The sequence below is a fragment of the Pleurodeles waltl genome, chromosome 11, assembly GCF_031143425.1.
Source record: "Pleurodeles waltl isolate 20211129_DDA chromosome 11, aPleWal1.hap1.20221129, whole genome shotgun sequence".
In the NCBI taxonomy this organism is placed as follows: domain Eukaryota; kingdom Metazoa; phylum Chordata; class Amphibia; order Caudata; family Salamandridae; genus Pleurodeles; species Pleurodeles waltl.
The window spans coordinates 126,960,337-126,976,631 of NC_090450.1; the positions used below are offsets into that span (position 1 = coordinate 126,960,337).

Below are 16,295 nucleotides of genomic sequence, written 5' to 3' on the forward strand. Positions count from 1 at the left end.
GTGCTATTGTGTAGGAAGTTGGCTCTGTATGTGCTATTTCAAAGTAAGGAATAGCATGCACAGAGTCCAAGGGTTCCCCTTAGAGGTAAAATAGTGGTAGAAATAGATAATACTAATGCTCTATTTTATGGTAGTGTGGTCGAGCAGTAGGCTTATCCAAGGAGTAGTGTTAAGCATTCGTTGTACATACACATAGACAATAAATGAGGTACACACACTCAGAGACAAATCCAGCCAATAGGTTTTTGTATAGAAAAATCTCTTTTCTTAGTTTATTTTAAGAACCACAGGTTCAAATTCTACATGTAATATCTCATTCGAAAGGTATTGCAGGTAAGTACTTTAGGAACTTTAAATCATAAAAATTGCATGTATACTTTTCAAGTTATTGACAAATAGCTGTTTTAAAAGTGGACACTTAGTGCAATTTTCACAGTTCCTAGGGGAGGTAAGTATTTGTTAGGTTAACCAGGTAAGTAGGACACTTACAGGGCTTAGTTCTTGGTCCAAAGTAGCCCACCGTTGGGGGTTCAGAGCAACCCCAAAGTTACCACACCAGCAGCTCAGGGCCGGTCAGGTGCAGAGTTCAAAGTGGTGCCCAAAACGCATAGGCTTCAATGGAGAAGGGGGTGCCCCGGTTCCAGTCTGCCAGCAGGTAAGTACCCGCGTCTTCGGAGGGCAGACCAGGGGGGTTTTGTAGGGCACCGGGGGGGACACAAGCCCACACAGGAATTTCACCCTCAGCAGCGCGGGGGCGGCCGGGTGCAGTGTAGAAACAAGCGTCGGGTTTGTAGTGTTAGTCTATGGGAGATCTAGGGATCTCTTCAGCGCTGCAGGCAGGCAAGGGGGGGGGGGGTTCCTCGGGGAAACCTCCACTTGGGCAAGGGAGAGGGACTCCTGGGGGTCACTTCTCCAGTGAAAGTCCGGTCCTTCAGGTCCTGGGGGCTGCGGGTGCAGGGTCTCTCCCAGGCGTCGGGACTTAGGATTCAAAGAGTCGCGGTCAGGGGAAGCCTCGGGATTCCCTCTGCAGGCGGCGCTGTGGGGGCTCAGGGGGGACAGGTTTTGGTACTCACAGTATCAGAGTAGTCCTGGGGTCCCTCCTGAGGTGTTGGATCTCCACCAGCCGAGTCGGGGTCGCCGGGTGCAGTGTTGCAAGTCTCACGCTTCTTGCGGGGAGCTTGCAGGGTTCTTTCAAGGCTGCTGGAAACAAAGTTGCAGCCTTTCTTGGAGCAGGTCCGCTGTCCTCGGGAGTTTCTTGTCTTTTCGAAGCAGGGGCAGGCCACAGAGGATGTCGAGGTCGCTGGTCCCTTTGGAAGGCGTCGCTGGAGCAGGATCTTTGGAAGGCAGGAGACAGGCCGGTGAGTTTCTGGAGCCAAGGCAGTTGTCGTCTTCTGGTCTTCCTCTGCAGGGGTTTTTCAGCTAGGCAGTCCTTCTTGTAGTTGCAGGAATCTAATTTTCTAGGGTTCAGGGTAGCCCTTAAATACTAAATTTAAGGGCGTGTTTAGGTCTGGGGGGTTAGTAGCCAATGGCTACTAGCCCTGAGGGTGGGTACACCCTCTTTGTGCCTCCTCCCAAGGGGAGGGGGTCACAATCCTAACCCTATTGGGGGAATCCTCCATCTGCAAGATGGAGGATTTCTAAAAGTCAGAGTCACCTCAGCTCAGGACACCTTAGGGGCTGTCCTGACTGGCCAGTGACTCCTCCTTGTTGCTTTCTTTGTTCCCTCCAGCCTTGCCGCCAAAAGTGGGGGCCGTGGCCGGAGGGGGCGGGCAACTCCACTAAGCTGGAGTGCCCTGCTGGGCTGTGACAAAGGGGTGAGCCTTTGAGGCTCACCGCCAGGTGTCACAGCTCCTGCCTGGGGGAGGTGTTAGCATCTCCACCCAGTGCAGGCTTTGTTACTGGCCTCAGAGTGACAAAGGCACTCTCCCCATGGGGCCAGCAACATGTCTCTGGTGTGGCAGGCTGCTGGAACTAGTCAGCCTACACAGACAGTCGGTTAAGTTTCAGGGGGCACCTCTAAGGTGCCCTCTGTGGTGTATTATACAATAAAATGTACACTGGCATCAGTGTGCATTTATTGTGCTGAGAAGTTTGATACCAAACTTCCCAGTTTTCAGTGTAGCCATTATGGTGCGGTGGAGTTCGTGTTTGACAAACTCCCAGACCATATACTCTTATGGCTACCCTGCACTTACAATGTCTAAGGTTTTGTTTAGACACTGTAGGGGTACCATGCTCATGCACTGGTACCCTCACCTATGGTATAGTGCACCCTGCCTTAGGGCTGTAAGGCCTGCTAGAGGAGTGTCTTACCTATACTGCATAGGCAGTGAGAGGCTGGCATGGCACCCTGAGGGGAGTGCCATGTCGACTTACTCGTTTTATCCTCACTAGCACACACAAGCTGGCAAGGTACCAGTTACAAGGGACTTATCTGGATGCCAGGGTCTGCCAATTGTGGATACAAAAGTACAGGTTAGGGAAAGAACACTGGTGCTGGGGCCTGGTTAGCAGGCCTCAGCACACTTTCAATTGTAAACATAGCATCAGCAAAGGCAAAAAGTCAGGGGGCAACCATGCCAAGGAGGCATTTCCTTACATATTGTCTTGTATGTTGTGATTTACTGGCTTACTGATGAGACAAAGGTGCAAATGGCTTAGAAAAGCAACAAGTAGATTTCAAATTGTCAGCAGACGACATATTAGACTAGAAAAAGGTCCAGCAAGCAGTGCAATGCACTAAGTGCCCTGATAACACAGATATTTGAATGAAAGCTTTCTCTACTTAAATGGCACCAAGAATGAGGTCCCTCTGATGGAGGTAGCTAAACCACTGATATGCATTCAGCTGGCCCCTAAATCTGTTGATGCCACAAGCCCTATTGGAGAAGACCAAAAGCAATGAGGCAGCTATATACATTGCGTTTGTACCCTGAAATTTATATCAAGAGGTCAGGGGAACCAATCTGCAGATGATTCTGCTCCTGAAAATAAACTAGCTCCAAACCTGTTAGCACTTGGTGGCAGCTTCCTTTAATTCTGACATTCGTGGACTACTGCAAATTCACCGGGCTGCACAGACAGGAAAATCAGGTGACCATGTATCCAAAACCGCACAGGTACAACCATAGGAAGTAAGTGTTTAACATGCTCCCCAGGGTTCCGACGCAAACAAGAGTCAATTTTCAAACCCTATACACTGTTTAGTAGACCCATTTGAGGAATGGCCAAAAAATAACCAAAGACAGGCTTTCCATTATGTGCCATACAAGAACCAATAGACCAAATGAGATCTGTTCTACAAATGACAAACACTGGAGATAATGCCAGGGTCAAATACATTAGAATGAGCTGTAAGAAAACAAGTTACTTACATGTAACTACAGTTATCCAGTATTGGTATCTTTCATAAATTCACATGCTTGAATCATCCCCGTCGAAGTGGGAGTCCCACGGTACATAAAATAGCAATAAATAATAAATTATTTTTTTGCCATAGGCTATAATGGAGCCAGCAATTGCTCACATAGCCTATCCATGTCCTTTTGTGAAACGACCTAAAACCTGCCTGCTGTCCAATCAGGCACCAGCACCCTCTAGAACCTTCTCCACAGAAGCTACCTTCCTCAGATTTTCCAGCACGAGAGTGAAAAATTAGAACCTGAGAGGAAATGCGAGCCTCAAAGGGGAGGAGGGTGGGTCGCATGTGAATTTATGAAAGATACCAATACTGGATAACTGTAGTTACAGGTAAGTAACTTGTTTTCTTATCCAGTATTGGATCTTTCATAAATTCACATGCTTGAATCTGAATAGACAGCAGTATGGTTGATAAACATTGTATCCAGCGTGGATGGAGGGTGCAAGCATGAAGTCCCTCTATCTCCAATATAAATAATAATAATCATAGTAAACTTATACATTTCTGATCGTGAGTTACGAAGGAATACAGATACTTTAAGTACGTGTACATAAATACTGACATTCATGCTGTAAATACGGATATGGAAAATGTCGCTTACCCAGTGTACATCTGTTCGTGGCATGAGTCGCTGCAGATTCACATGCTGTGCACAGTCCGCCGTCTGGTGTTGGGCTCGGAGTGTTACAAGTTGTTTTTCTTCGAAGAAGTCTTTTCGAGTCACGAGACCAAGGGACTCCTCCCACTTCGATTCCATTGCGCATGGGCGTCGACTCCATCTTAGATTGTTTTCCCCGCAGAGGGTGAGGCAGGAGTTGTGTAGGTTAGTAATAGTGCCCATGCAATGGAATGAATACGTATGTACATAATAAAGGTTAAAGTAATATATTTACAAATGTACAAATGTTGAAGATCTACTTCTAAACGGCTACAGGCTCCCGGGGAGGCGGGTGGGCGCATGTGAATCTGCAGCGACTCATGCCACGAACAGATGTACACTGGATAAGTGACATTTTCCGTTCGATGGCATGTGTAGCTGCAGATACACATGCTGTGCACCGAATAGTAAGCAGTTATCTCCCCAAAGAACGAGTTACTTACCTTCGGTAACGACTTTTCTGGTGGATACATTAGCTACCTGTGGATTCCTCACCTGATGAATACTCCCATGGCGCCAGCATTTGACGGAAATCTTCTTACTAGTCTCTGCACGTCGACGAGGACGTCACTCTAGCCCACGCGACGCCGTCTGACGTCATACAGGCAATAAGAAGTCCTCGCCGACGTGCCGATGACAGTACCAACATTTTTTACGTGCATGAGAATAATAATAATAACCCAATGCAATGAAAGAGCAAAGCAACATCTCTTAATATTGTAAATCACACAACATTGCAATAAAATAGCTGTAGATTTAATATAACCTTTTTTTTTTTTTTTTTTTTAAACAAATAAATATATTTATACATACGAATCATGTATATACCCAATATATATATAGATTTATATATAAATATACACATATATACAAATATCATACATGCAAAATGTATTGCAACTTTGAAGACCAAAAGGAGCACACTCAAGGATTGCTTGGAGAGACCAAAAAGGCAACGGGGAGGCGGGTGGGACCGTGAGGAATCCACAGGTAGCTAATGTATCCACCAGAAAAGTCGTTACCGAAGGTAAGTAACTCGTTCTTCTGATGGATACAACTACCTGTGGATTCCTCACCTGATGAATAGAGTCCCAAAGCAGTACCACGCCCGGCGGTGGGTGCCTAAATGGTCAAACCAAGAAATCCTGCAGCACTGACCGTGCAAAATGACCGTCCCTTCTGACCTCAGAGTCCAAACAGTAATGTTTCACAAAAGTGTGAAGGGACGACCAAGTTGCGGCCTTGCAGATGTCAACCACAGGAACACCCCTGGCCAAGGCCGAAGAGGCCGACTTAGCTCTGGTGGAGTGAGCTCTAATGCCCTCAGGCGGATCCTTCTTTGCCAAAGAGTAACAGATTTTAATGCAAAGAACAACCCACCTGGAGAGTGTTCTCTTGTGGACTGCCTTTCCTCTCCTCTTGCCCACGTATCCGACAAACAGCTGATCCTCCAGCCTGATATCCTTCATTCTGTCGATATAGAAGCTCAACGCCCTTTTTGGGTCCAGGCGATGTAGTCTTTCTTCCTCCTTTGAAGGATGAGGCGGAGGATAAAACGTGGACAAAGTGATTGTCTGAGCCAAATGGAAGGGTGAAACAACCTTCGGAAGGAAAGCAGCCTTGGTCCTCAACACCACCTTATCCCCATAAAACGTTATATAAGGGGGTTTAACCGATAAGGCCTGCAACTCACTCACTCTCCTTGCAGATGTTATAGCTACCAGGAATACTGTTTTAATAACCAAATACCTTAAGGGGCAAGAATGCATAGGCTCAAAAGGGGACCCCATAAGGAAAGTCAGGACCAAGGACAAATCCCATTGAGGCATAACGAATGGTTTTGGAGGATATTGATTCAGAAGACCTTTCAAGAATCTGAGAACAATAGGGGATTTAAATAACGATGGTTGGTCTGGAAGACAAATGAAGGCTGACAAGGCCGACAAATAACCCTTAATGGTAGCTACTGCACAACCTTTCTGCGCTAGAGACAGTGCAAAAGACAAAACATGTGACAGATGAGCATGTAAGGGATCAATCTGTCTCTCTCCACACCACATAACAAATTTAGACCACCTATTAGCGTAGATCGATTTAGTGGAGTGTCGCCTGGCCGCTAAGATAACATCCACTACATCAGGCGGGAGAGAGAAGGAACTCAGGTTGCCCCGTTCAATCTCCAAGCATGTAGGTGCAGACTCTGGAGGTTGGGGTGTAAAACCTGCCCCTGCGAGAGGAGGTCTGCCCTGAGAGGGAGACGGAGCGGAGGGCACAGTGAGAGTTGGAGAAGGTCGGAGTACCATACCCTCCTTGGCCAATCCGGAGCTATTAAGATGACTTGGGCCCGGTCTTGGCGAATTTTCCTCAACACTCGAGGAATCAAGGGTATGGGGGGAAACGCGTAAAGCAACTGGTCGCACCAGGTTATCTGAAACGCGTCCCCCAACGCTCCCTGCATCGGATACTGGAGGCTGCAGAATAACGGGCAATGCGCGTTCTCCCGAGTGGCAAACAGATCTATCCGAGGAAACCCCCACATCTGGAAGATTAAACAGACTTGATCTGGATGGAGACGCCACTCGTGGTCTGCCGAGAATTGGCGACTGAGACTGTCCGCACGTACATTCAAGACCCCGGCCAGATGATTTGCCACCAAGCAAATCTGATGGTCCTTTGCCCAGGACCATAGCCGAAGAGCTTCTCTGCAGAGAAGGTACGACCCTACTCCTCCCTGTTTGTTTATGTACCACATCGTGGTAGTATTGTCCGTCAGGACCTGTACCGACTGACCACGAAGGGATGGGAGGAAGGCCTTGAGAGCCAAACGTACAGCCCGTAACTCCAACAGATTGATATGAAACACCTGTTCCTCTGGAGACCAAAGCCCTTTGATCTCCAGATCCCCCAGATGAGCTCCCCATCCTAGGGTGGAGGCATCCGTTATTACCGTGGCCACTGGTGGCGACTGCGCGAACGGCTTCCCCTGTGAAAGATTGTTGCCCGCAATCCACCACTTCAATTCCACAGCAGCATCTCTGGAGATCTTGACAGTACCTTCTAAATCTCCCTTGTGTTGAGACCACTGCCTTCGGAGGCACCACTGAAGAGCCCTCATGTGCCAGCGAGCATGCGTGACCAACAGAATGCAGGAGGCGAACAGACCGAGCAGACGAAGGACCTTGAGGACTGGAACTACCGCTCCATTTCGAAACATTGGAACCAATTCCTGAATATCTTGAATCCGCTGAGGCGGAGGAAAGGCTCGACTCAATGTTGTATCCAGTACTGCCCCTATGAACAGGAGGCGCTGAGAGGGCTCCAGGTGAGATTTGGGCACGTTCACCGAAAAGCCCAGGTCGAACAACAACTGGGTTGTTGACTGCAGATGATGCGACACAAGCTCCGGGGACTTGGCTTTGATCAACCAGTCGTCCAAGTAAGGGAATACTGCTATCCCCTTCCTTCTGAGCTCCGCCGCAACCACTGACATCACCTTTGTGAAGACTCGAGGTGCTGAAGTAAGACCAAACGGGAGGACCGCAAACTGATAGTGCTGCGACCCTACCACAAACCGGAGATACTTCCTGTGCGACTTGAGTATCGGGATATGAAAGTAAGCATCCTGCAAGTCGACAGACACCATCCAATCTTCCTTGTTCAACGCCAAAAGCACCTGTGCTAGGGTCAGCATCTTGAACTTTTCCTGTTTGAGGAACCAATTCAAGATCCTCAGATCCAGGATTGGTCTCAACTGACCATCCTTTTTGGGAATCAGGAAGTATCTTGAGTAACAACCTCGACCCTTTTCCTGCTCTGGGACCAACTCTACCGCGCCCTTTGAAAGGAGGACTTGAACCTCCTGTTCTAGCAACAGGAGGTGTTCTTCTGAACAATAAGATGGGCGGGGCGGGATGAGGGGCGGGAACTCCCGAAAGGGAAGGGCGTAGCCTTTTCCCACAATGCCGAGAACCCAAGTGTCCGTTGTGATAGACCTCCACTTGTGGAGAAAACGCTGTAATCTTCCCCCTACAGGAGAGGAGTGAGTGGGAAACGGTGGAAGCCTAAGGCTGCTTCCCCTGCTGCACCCCTCCAGAGGACGAGGAAGAGGCAGAGTGCTGTTGAGAGGCTCCTCTGGTACGGACCCCACCCCTCCCCCTCCCTCTAAATGACCTATAGGGGAGGGAAGAGGCGGGTTGCTGGAACCTCCCCCGAAAGGAAGAGGAATAAGAGCCACGCCCAAATCCCCGAAACCTCCTGAAAATTCTAGAAGAGGCAGAGGAAGAAGGAGCTTGCAGTCCTAACGATTTGGCTGTGGCTCTGCTCTCCTTAAATCGTTCCAAGGCCGAATCTGCCTTGGCTCCAAACAGTCTGTCCCCATCAAACGGGAGGTCCAGCAGGGTCGACTGCACATCCGCAGAGAACCCTGAGTTTCGGAGCCAGGCCTGTCTTCTTGCCACCACAGCCGTGCCCATCGCCCTGGCCACCGAGTCGGTCGTGTCCAGCCCAGACTGGATAATCTGGGTCGCGGCAGCCTGGGCGTCCGAGACCACATCCAAAAGACCCTGGGGAAGCTCCGTGAATGAAGACGAAATATCATCCATCAGCGCATGGATGTACCTCCCCAGAATGCACGTGGCGTTGGTGGCCTTCAACGCCAAACTGCATGACGAAAATATTTTCTTGGACTGCGCATCCAGTTTCTTGGAGTCTCTGTCTCCAGGCACCGTCGGGAAGGAACCAGGCGCTGACTTTGAGGAACAGGAGGCTTGCACCACCAAGCTCTCCGGCGTAGGGTGTCTAGAGAGAAAGCCAGGGTCAGATGGTGCAGCTCGATACCTCCTGGCCACAGCCCTATGAACGGCCGAGGAAGACACCGGCTTCTTCCACACCTCCAACACCGGATCCAGCAAAGCCTCATTAAATGGCAAGAGAGGCTCAGCTGCAGCAGAGGCCGGATGCAATACCTCTGTCAGCAAATTCTGCTTTGCCTCTGCCACCGGCAAAGGCAGGTCCAAAAAGCTCGCTGCCTTCCTCACCACAGCATGAAAGGAAGCAGCCTCCTCCGTATATTCCCCTGGAGATGAAAGGTCCCACTCAGGGGAAGTGTCCAGCCCACTGGCTGTATCCAGACCATGCAGTCCGTCTCCAGAGTCCTCAATCTCTCCCTCCTCTAGGACTCGCTGGTACTCTTGCTCTTCTAAAAGACGGAGAGCACGCCTCCTCGAATGAAGTCTCTCCTCGATACGCGGAGTCGACATGGCCTCCGCCGACGTCGAAGAACGGCGCCGATCTCCAGAAGCATCTGACGCCGCGTCCGGCGCCACAGGCAGCTTCGGCGCCGAGGCAGGAGCCGGAGGACGAGGTCTTGGAGCCGATGGACCAACCGGAGTCACAGGGCAAAATCCTGACTTCGACGGAGGGGCAACCTCCGGGGCCGAAACATCCGAAGCCACCGGAGCGGCCACCGACGCCGGCACCGGCGCCGAGCCCACATTCCCAAAAGGGAGAAAGGGCATAAAGGGTGCCGGCCGAAGAGGCGCAGGATCACCCAACGAAAAGGCCAAGGGCCCCGAAGGACCAGCCGGAGCAGCTCCTGGAGCCATCTGCTGAAAGATGGTATACATCGCATTAAGAAACGCGGTACTATCGGCTCCAGGAGTGGGAAAAGCCGGATACTGGGGTGCCTGGATCGAAGGCGACCCCGACGCCGGCCTCGACGTCTGCGACGCCGGAGAAAACACAAGAGGCTGCACCACCTCAATCACTGACGCCTGACCAGGTGAAGTCGGTGACGCCGGAGAGGGCAACGGCGTCGATGGATGCGGCGTGACCGTGGGGCTGACCTCCCAAGTCCTCCGACGCCGAGCCGAAGGTGACCTCGAATGAGACTCCTTGCTGGAGTGACGTCGTGAGTCTCTACGGCGCCGGGAGTCTCGATGACGCCGGTGAGACCTTGGCGAAGAAGACTTCTTATGATGTTTCTCCTTCTTCTTTGACTTTGCCATGAATAACTTGGCCTCGCGCTCTTTGAGGGCCTTCGGATTCATGTGTTGACATGAATCGCAAGTCGAGACGTCGTGGTCGGAGCTCAAACACCATAGACAGTCGGAGTGAGGATCTGTAACTGACATCTTGCCCCCACACTCTCGACAGGGCTTGAAACCCGACTTCCTCTGAGACATTGTTACCGCAGAGAAGACTACGCAGCAGACAATACACTGTAACCACGAAGGTAACAGTAACTCCCTCGAAGATAACCGTTTCGAATGCACGGAAAAAAGGGAACTGTCATCGGCACGCCGGCGAGGACTTCTTATTGCCTGTATGACGTCAGACGGCGTCGCGTGGGCTAGAGTGACGTCCTCGTCGACGTGCAGAGACTAGTAAGAAGATTTCCGTCAAATGCTGGCGCCATGGGAGTATTCATCAGGTGAGGAATCCACAGGTAGTTGTATCCATCAGAAAGCGGTGGTTCAGCCTGTAGGAGTTGAAGTAGTTTGAAATAATGTTCTTAGTACAGCCTGACCTACTGTGGCTTGTTGTGCAGTTAACACATCTACACAGTAGTGCTTGGTAAATGTATGAGGCGTAGACCATGTTGCTGCCTTACATATTTCGTTCATTGGAATATTTCCTAGAAAGGCCATGGTAGCCCCTTTCTTTCTGGTTGAATGTGCCTTTGGTGTAATAGGCAGCTCTCTCTTTGCTTTAAGATAGCAGGTTTGAATACACTTAACTATCCACCTAGCAATGCCTTGTTTTGAAATTGGATTTCCTGTATGAGGTTTTTGAAAGGCAATAAATAGTTGTTTTGTTTTTCTAATTAGTTTCGTTCTGTCAATGTAGTACATTAGTGCTCTTTTGATGTCTAATGTATGTAGTGCTCTTTCAGCTACAGAATCTGGTTGTGGGAAGAACACTGGTAATTCTACTGTTTGATTTAAGTGGAACGGTGAGATAACCTTTGGTAAAAATTTAGTATTTGTTCTTAGAACTACTTTATTTTTATGTATCTGAATAAATGGTTCTTGTATGGTAAATCCTTGAATCTCGCTCACTCTTCTTAGAGATGTGATGGCAATCAAAAATGCAGCTTTCCACATTAAGTATTGCGTTTCACAAGAATGCATGGGCTCGAAAGGTGGACCCATGAGTCTTGTTAAGACAATGTTGAGGTTCCATGAAGGAACAGGTGGTGTTCTTGGTGGTATGATTCTCTTTAAGCCTTCCATAAACGCTTTAATGACTGGTATTCTAAATAGTGAAGTTGAATGAGTAATTTGTAGGTAAGCTGATATTGCGGTGAGATGTATTTTTATGGAAGAGAAAGCTAGATTTGATTTTTGCAAATGTAGTAAATATCCTACTATATCCTTTGGAGATGCGTGTAATAGCTGAATTTGATTATTCTGGCAGTAATACACGAATCTTTTCCACTTGTTTGCGTAGCAGTGTCTAGTGGTAGGTTTCCTAGCTTGTTTTATGACCTCCATACATTCTTGTGTGAGGTGCAAGTGTCCGAATTCTAGGATTTCAGGAGCCAAATTGCTAGATTCAAAGATGCTGGATTTGGATGTCTGATCTGTTGTTTGTGTTGTGTTAACAGATCTGGTTTGTTGGGTAGTTTGACATGAGGTACTACTGACAGGTCTAGTAGTGTCGTGTACCAAGGTTGCCTCACCCATGTTGGTGCTATTAGTATGAGTTTGTTTTGATTCAACCTGTTTACTACATATGGAATGAGAGTGAGAGGGGGAAAAGCGTATGCAAAGATCCCTGACCAGTTCATCCATAGACCATTGCCTTGGGATTGATCTTGTGGGTACCTGGATGGGAAGTTTTGGCATTTTGAGTTTTCCTTTGTTGCAAATAGATCTATTTGAGGTGTTCCCCAAATTTGAAAGTAATTGTTTAGTATTTGGGGGTGAATTTCCCATTCGTGGGTTTGTTGGTGATCTCGAGAGAGATTGTCTGCCAACTGGTTCTGAATCCCTGGAATAAATTGTGCTATTAGGCGAATGTGGATGTGAATCGCCCAATGCCATATTTTCTGTGTTAGGAGGCACAACTGTGTTGAGTGTGTCCCTCCTTGTTTGTTTAGATAATACATTGTTGTCATGTTGTCTGTTTTGACAAGAATGTATTTTTGGGTTATTATGGGTTGAAATGCTTTCAGCGCTAGAAATACTGCTAACATTTCCAAGTGATTTATGTGAAACTGTCTCTGATGTATGTCCCATTGTCCTTGGATGCGGTGTTGATTGAGGTGTGCTCCCCACCCTGTCATGGAAGCATCTGTTATGACGTATTGTGGCACTGGGTCTTGGAAAGGCCGCCCTCAGTTTAAATTTGCACTGTTCCACCATAGAAGCGAGATGTATGTTTGGCGGTCTATCAACACCAGATCTAGAAGTTGACCCTGTGCTTGTGACCATTGTGATGCTAGGCACTGTGTAAGGGTCGCATGTGCAATCTTGCGTTTGGGACAATGACTATGCATGAAGACATCATGCCTAGTAGTTTCATTACCATTCTGACTTGTATCTTTTGTGTTGGATACATCGCCTGTATTACTTTGTGAAATGTTTGAACCCGTTGTGGAGTTGGAGTGGCAATCCCTTTTGCTGTGTTGATTGTCGCTCCTAAGTATTGCTGCGTTTGACACGGCAAAAGGTGTGACTTCGCGTAGTTGATGGAGAAACCTAGCTTGTGAAGGGTTTGTATGACATATTTTGTGTGCTGTGAACACTGTTTTAGCGTGTTGGTTTTGATTAACCAGTCGTCTAAGTACGGGAACACATGTATTTGCTGCCTTCTGATATGTGCAGCTACTACTGCCAGGCATTTTGTAAAAACTCTTGGCGCAGTTGTTATTCCGAATGGCAACACTTTGAATTGGTAATGTATTCCTTGGAATACGAACCTTAGGTATTTCCTGTGTGAAGGATGTATTGGTATATGGAAATACGCATCTTTTAGATCTAATGTTGTCATGTAGTCTTGCTGTTTGAGCAGTGGGATTACGTCTTGTAATGTGACCATGTGAAAGTGGTCTGATTTTATGTAGGTATTTTGTGTTCTGAGATCTAGTATTGGTCTCAGAGTTTTGTCCTTTTTGGGTATTAGAAAGTACAGTGAGTAAACTCCTGTGTTTTTTTGTTGAATTGGTACTAATTCTATTGCGTCCTTTTGTAGCAATGCTTGAACTTCTAGTCCTAGAAGATCTATATGTTGTTTTGACATAGTGTGTGTTTTCGGTGGGACGTTTGGAGGGAATTGGCGAAATTCTATGCAATAACCATGCTGGATAATTGCTAAGACCCAAGTGTCTGTTGTTATTTCCTCCCAAAGTTTGTAAAATTGGCTTAGTCTTCCCCCCACAGGTGTTATGTGATGGGGTTGTGTGACTTGTGAGTCACTTCTTATTTTGAGGGGTTTTGGGGCCTTGGAATTTTCCTCTATTTTTTGGGAATTGGCCCCCTCTAAATTGCCCCCGAAAACCTCCCCTCTGATATTGACCCTGGTAGGTAGGCCTTGTTTGTGAGGTTGTGGTTTCTGTGGGTTGACCTCGAAACCCTCCCCTAAAAGGTGTTTTCCGAAATGTGCCTCTGCTCTGCGGGGAGTAGAGTGCGCCCATGGCTTTGGCTGTATCGGTGTCCTTTTTGAGTTTTTCGATGGCAGTGTCTACCTCCGGCCCAAAAAATTGCTGTTCATTAAACGGCATATTGAGCACAGCCTGCTGGATTTCCAGTTTGATCCCAGAAGTGCGCAGCCATGCGTGCCTTCGTATTGTGACTGCAGTGTTTATTGTCCTTGCAGCTGTATCTGCTGCATCCATGGAAGACCGTATCTGATTATTTGAGATACTTTGTCCCTCTTCCACCACCTGTTGCGCTCTTTTTTGGAACTCCTTGGGTAAGTGTTCGATGAAATGTTGCATTTCATCCCAATGAGCCCTGTCGTATCTTGCCAAAAGTGCTTGTGAATTGGCAATACGCCACTGATTTGCTGCTTGTGCTGCAACCCTTTTTCCCGCAGCATCAAATTTGCGGCTCTCCTTGTCTGGAGGTGGTGCGTCGCCTGAGGTATGAGAGTTGGCTCTCTTACGAGCTGCCCCCACAACTACTGAGTCTGGTGTTAGTTGTGTTGTAATATATATTGGATCTGTGGGCGGTGGCTTATATTTTTTCTCCACCCTTGGAGTTATGGCTCTGCCTTTAACTGGATCCTGACAAATTTGTTTTTAATGTCTTAGCATTCCTGGGAGCATGGGAAGGCATTGATACTGGCTATGGGTGGAGGATAGGGTGTTAAAGAGAAAGTCATCCTCAATTGGTTCCGAATGTAAGGAGACATTGTGAAACTCGGCTGCCCTTGCGACCACCTGTGTATAGGATGTACTGTCCTCAGGTGGTGACGGTTTTGTAGGATAAGAGTCTGGGCTATTGTCAGACACTGGAGCATCTTAGAGGTCCCATGCATCGGGATCACCCTGACTCATTGTGGTATGAGCTGGTGAGTGCATCAGTGGTGGAGTTGTTGCTGGTGATGCATGTATTGATGGTGGTGGAGACGGTGGTGGGGTTGTTTTCCTTGCCACCTTTGCCTGTGGTTGCTTGTCCTTTTGTTGAAAGGCAAGTTTCCTTTTTATTTTGATTGGGGGAAGAGTGGTTATCTTCCCTGTGTCCTCATGAATATGAAGCCTTCTTTGTGTGTAGTCAGGCTCTACAGCTTGAAGCTCCTCTCCAAATCTATGTAATTGGGAGGTTAATCCTTGTTCCTCTGTATAGGAACTCGTTTTCGGCTCCGAGGCTGGCTGTTTCGGAACCGAAACCTTTTCGGAAGTCTTTTTAGGCTCCGAAGAAACCTTCTTTGTTTTCGGCGTGGTGTCTCGGTGCCGAAATTCTTCGGTGCCGCTGTCTCTGTGCCGAAGTTTCTCGGAGCCGCTGTCTCGGCTCCGAGGTTGCTGTGTGGCGGTATCTCGACCGGAGTCGGATTACTTCGACACCAGCATGCCCTTTTTCGGTGCGTTGGATGGGTCACCTATTTTTCGGGTTAAGCCATAGCCTGTTGGCGGTGGCGTCCCCTGGGCTTTTGTAGACTTCTCGTGAGTCTTGATTTTCGACGTCTTACTCACGGTTTTGGTTGTTTCTTCGGCGTAGAGTTCTTCCGAATCCGACTCGCGGACGGAGAAAGCTTCTTCTTCCTCCTCGAAACGATCTTGACCTGTCGGCGTGGACGCCATTTGTAGTCTCCTGGCTCTTCGGTGTCTCAGCGTCTTCCTCGACCGAAACGCTCGACAGGCTTCACAAGTATCCTCCTTGTGCTCTGGGGACAAGCACAAGTTACAGACCAGATGGTGATCCGTATACGGATACTTGTGATGGCATTTTGGGCAGAAGCGGAATGGGGTCCGTTCCATGAGCCTTGAAGTCGCACGTGGCCGGGCCGACCAGGCCCCGGACGGGGGAATCGAAAAAACCCAAAAGGGCCACCGGAGCTCTTCAAAATTCGGTGTCGATTTGTTCTAACTAACCTGATACCGAACGCAAACAATACCGACGTTTTTTGCCGAGATTCTAACTAACTTTCCGACCCGAAACACGGAGCGAAAAGGAACACGTCCGAACCCGATGGCAGAAAAAAAAACAATCTAAGATTGAGTCGACGCCCATGCGCAATGGAATCGAAGAGGGAGGAGTCCCTCGGTCTCGTGACTCGAAAAGACTTCTTCGAAGAAAAACAACTTGTAACACTCCGAGCCCAACACCAGACGGCGGACTGTGCACAGCATGTGTATCTGCAGCTACACGTGCCATTGAACATATATAATATATATATAATATATATATATATAATATATATATATATACATATACACACACACATATACATATCTATTAATACATACATACACCTATATTCACATGGAAGCATAGTAGAAAACATGGTTATTTGCATTTCAAACCATATGTCTATAACTAAGGAAAGGTCTCACCTTAATGAAAGATGGCGTAGAACAGCTTGTCCTACTAGAGAGTCTGTTCTTTGTGATGACTCCAAATAATAGTGCTGCGTAAAGGAGTGCGTAGTTTTCCATGTCGCAGCCTGGCAAATTTTATCAAGGGCAATACCTTGAAACAAAGCAGCCGATGTGGAGACTGCTCTTGTGGAGTGGGCTCTCGGGCGCCTAGTCAAGGGTTTTCCTGCCTTGGT

At 48.1% G+C, this 16,295-nt stretch overlaps 1 protein-coding gene across 1 annotated transcript in view; it reads right to left on the bottom strand.

Annotated features, from left to right (window-relative positions):
* SMC4 (structural maintenance of chromosomes 4) overlaps positions 1–16,295 on the bottom strand; it is a 451,201-nt gene that overhangs the window by 184,160 nt on the left and 250,746 nt on the right. The window lies entirely within an intron of this gene.